This window comes from Meleagris gallopavo, chromosome 3 (assembly GCF_000146605.3).
Source record: "Meleagris gallopavo isolate NT-WF06-2002-E0010 breed Aviagen turkey brand Nicholas breeding stock chromosome 3, Turkey_5.1, whole genome shotgun sequence".
Classification (NCBI taxonomy): domain Eukaryota; kingdom Metazoa; phylum Chordata; class Aves; order Galliformes; family Phasianidae; genus Meleagris; species Meleagris gallopavo.
In genome coordinates, this window is record NC_015013.2 from 75,826,433 (window position 1) to 75,830,766 (window position 4,334).

Genomic DNA, 4,334 nt, shown 5'->3' on the forward strand with positions numbered 1-4,334 from the left:
TTAAATTGAATTTAAAAGCCAATATTCACATCTGCTATTAAAAACTGCTCAACTTCAACCAAATGGCAGCTGCAGAAGCTCTTAAGTATTGTAACTGTAGATAAAATTATGGGTGCTGCAGTTATATCTATTCAAAGTTCTGTCTCTGTACATGCTGGGGTTACTCCACTGCAGGTAAATGCATGCCGAGGCACTCAACTGGTAGCTAGAGGAAGCCAGCATTTAGATAACAGAACAGAATGCTCAAATCCCCATGAGGTCTGAATCCCAGTTACACCTAGCATTTATTGATGGGATTTGCTTCCTGCCAAAAGAGCAGCAGCAGCTACTGCTTCCTTTAGGATATGGCTGAATAAAAGCTAAACTTTTCTCTGGGATAACTTAGAGCCTAATAGTTGTATGACACAGCCAAGATCTAAATACCAGATAGATTCTTTATTTGTGAAAGAGATGGGTTGTTTACCTCCTTCCCAATCCTACAAAACACAAGTATTCTCGCACTTTAAATCTGCCTCATGGGAGAACGATCTTATTGACAGGCCATAGTCTTTTCTGGTGAGTCTCATGGGAGAAGCAGAATTCCAACACTTACATGCATTTGTGCTACTAATGAAAAAAAATTAATTGAGAGAGCAAGAGGAAGTCTGCCTGTCTGTGCAGCCCAGTGATTAGCTCACTTACCTGGCAGAGAAAACTGAGTTCTGGTATCTACCTCCAGGACTGATTTTGTATGCTGAACCATCACCACTAAATAAAAAAATGATCCTAAGAAAGGAAGAGCTGATGTCATCAACAGGGAGAAGAGCTCAAGGTCTTTTTTCCAGCGAACTTTTTAAGCATCAGGATAAAGATGCACATTCTTTATTCTTTAAATTCTTTACAGTGCTGAATAAATCAACCAACCTTTTGCAGACTGAGGAACATATTCCTTAAAGACTGGGCTTCTGCTTGTAGAAAGGTCCTGTTGGCTGGCCAGGCTTCAGTTTGAAGATCGGTGCCTAGAAGAGAGATACCAAAAGGAATCAAAACCTGGGATCATTCTCAGGGGAACAACTAAAACTGTCCAGTTCAGCAGAAAACCAAACTTCTGCCTGCTCTGAGCTCTCTGAGCTCAGGAAGATTTGGGCAGCCATTGCAACTCCTTGTCCTCTCTTGGACACTGTTTCCAAACAAAATTTTGCCTTTTCATAGTTTTGACTATGATTTTATATATAACACATGCTTGCTAAAAATTTGTTGAATTTTCCCAACACAGACTCTTGCCAAAATAGTAATTTCTTCTATCCAGCCTTAATGGACATTAGGGAAAGAATTTAAGGTATGCTGGCACAAGCAGTGAAGAACACAGCCTGAAAGACCTCTGAAAGAAAAGAGGCTTTCATGATTACTTGCCTATGTACTTTGGAAAAGGGACACATTTTCATACACGCTAGAATACATGTTTGCATTAACCTAGGCAAACTCTTTGAACTCCTTAGATTTTATGAAAAATATGTGCTCAAGAATAGCACAAAAGAGTGGAAAATATATGTAATGGTGGAACTGCCTCCTGTCATTTAGGGTTTCAAGACAGTTAAGATTAAGATAGAAAGGCTAGTGTTTCATTACTTTCATAAATGAAAGAAGAGTGAGAGAGGGCACACAAGTAAATTAAGCATATATGTCATATGAAAGAGAATTAATATTGAAAAAGAAACTATCCCTTTTATAGACAGAATGAAACTACTGAATGTAAATATGAATGCAAGTATCAGGAAGGCATATCCCTAATATCTATAAAATTAAAGAAAAACACTAATTTCAAAAAATTTATTTTCAAATTTTATGCTTACTGCAGAAGTACTACATTTGCTGTGGCAATGAAATATGTAACAGTCAAGATCTCCTTGGGAAAACTGAAGGAACCAAAGGAATTCTCTTAGTTAAAAACTTAGAGCTAAGGTTAAAGACATCTTTAAAAGAGAAGTATTAATCTCTGAAAATATTTATTCTAGAAATGAAGTTATGTTTATATTTTTCTTGTATTTGAAGTTGCATAGTTATATTTTTACAAAGACAGTTATTCTTCATTAATGGACCAGTCAACAAAAATTAATGGCAATTTATGGAATTTTTCCCATTAGAGCAATTGGTCCGTTGTGCATTTAGGAAGATGGTGTGGGTGAGACATTCTGGCAGTCTGATATTAAGTGTGGGTGTTAATCTGCATATTTTAAAATGCTTCTTTCTCAGTGTAGCTTATTCCCTATTGAGTATGTAGACTGTAATGCTCAAAACTGAATATGTTCTCTAAGGAAATGCTGGCTGTCCTCCTAATCTGACCTCTCACAGCATTCCATGCTTGTGATTTTGCTTTTATGTGTAAATACAAGTTATGATTGCTTTCCATTTTCTATTTTTTCATACAGAAAACTATTCTGAAAGACGCAAGTCTTTGCTGAATAGATTGTTTTGAAAAAGTGCTTAGTATAAAGACAGTATTGCATGTATTGAGTATCCTTTACTGAATGCAGTTACTGCAGGCTTAAGGGTGACAGGCCCCTGAGGGCACTAATGAGCCTGACCATCCTCACTAGGGCCTCCACCAGCCTCCTGTCAAGTTCTTCTGTTGAAGCTGTTCCTCGCTGAATATCAAAACTTAACATTTACTGGTGAAGGATCTGTCTGAAAATAACTTCATCATTTTACAGAGTGGTTTAAAAATAGATCACAGCATGCACTGAATACCATGTCTCCCCAATCCCCTGTGATACACTGGGATACTGTGTCATTCTTCTTTGGCCTAGTCTTGATTTACTCCATGCAAAGGAAAACCTGCAGAGGAGTCTGAACAAAGTGCAACAAAGCTGGTGAAGGGTCTGGAGTACAAGTCTTATGAGTGTCTGAGGGAACTGGGATTGTTTACTCTGAAGAAGAGGAGGCTCGGGGAAGACCTTATCAGTCTCTATAATGATCAGAACGGAGGCTGTAGCGAGGTGGAGATCAGCGTCTCTTCCCAGGTAACAGCAATAGGATGAGAGGGAATGGCCTTAAGTTGTACTAGGAGAGGTTCAGATTGAGTGTTTGGAAACATTTTCTCAGAAAGAGTGGTGAGGTACAGGCTGCCCAGGGAGGTGGTGGAGTCACTGTCTCTGGGGATGTTCAAGAAACAAGAAGACATGACACTGAGGGACATGGGTTAGTGGGCATGGTAGAGATTGGTTGAAGCTTAGACAAGATGATCTTACAGGTCTTTTTCAACTTTAATGATTCTATGATTTTGTGTTTTAAACCTTACAGGTATTAGCAAGCAGGAAAGTAGGAAAAACTTTCAGCAGAATGAGGAACTGAGCTGATTTACCAAATGACCCAAAGACTGGAAGAGGTGCAGTACTTCCTCTAACAAGTGTGCTCTGCTTCAGCATTTCCTGGTAAATTGCCTTGCTTTGCTGGCATTTAAAGATGCTGTTATTTAGTATCTGAGTTTTCACAAGAGCAGTGTAGTAGCTGTAATCCAACTAGATGGCAACTAAATATTACCACATTCAACATCAAAGCCCCTAGTTTTTTCTTTTTCACAGAATCACAGAACGGCCAGGGTTGGAAGGGACCTGAAGGACGAGGAATCTCCAACCCCCCTGCCACACGTAGGGCCACCAACCTCCACATTTAATACTAGATCAGGCTGTCCAGGGCCCCATCCAATCTGGCCTTGAGCATCCACAGCCTCTCTGGGCAGCCTGGTCCAGCACCTCACTACTCTCATAGTAAAGAACTTCTCCCCTCACATCCAACCTAAATCTTCCCTCCCTCAACTTAAAACCATTTCCCTTGTCCTGCAGTTATCTACCCTTACAAAGAGTTGATTCCCCTCCTGTTCGTAGGGTCCTTTTTTGATTGAATGGTGTTTCTGCACTGCCATGCAAACCTTGCTTCAGTGATTCATAAGAGTACTTAACTTTGAATCTTTCCCATCCCAAAGAACGCTTTTGCAATTCACCGAATAAAAAAATTGCAAGAATGGAAGGGGGACAATTTTGATGCTCTCCTCTCATTCCACCGCTAAATGAACTAAATAAAGGAAACGCCACATTTATTTATCGCAGTTCCCCGAAGCGATAAAAGCTCAAACTCCCCAGGGGCCGAGCAGCCGACGCGGCACTAGGATCAGGGCGGACGGGCCGCCGGCGAGGCTGCTTAACGCTTTTCCCCCCGGGGCGGCTGCCGAAAGGCCACGTCAACCTACTCCCCCCTCAGTGGAGCAAGCCCGGCGGCGCTGGTTGGCGGGGCGAGGGGAAGCGGCGCGGCCGGAAGGGGCGGCCTCGTCGCCCGGGTGACAGGAGGCCGACATGGCG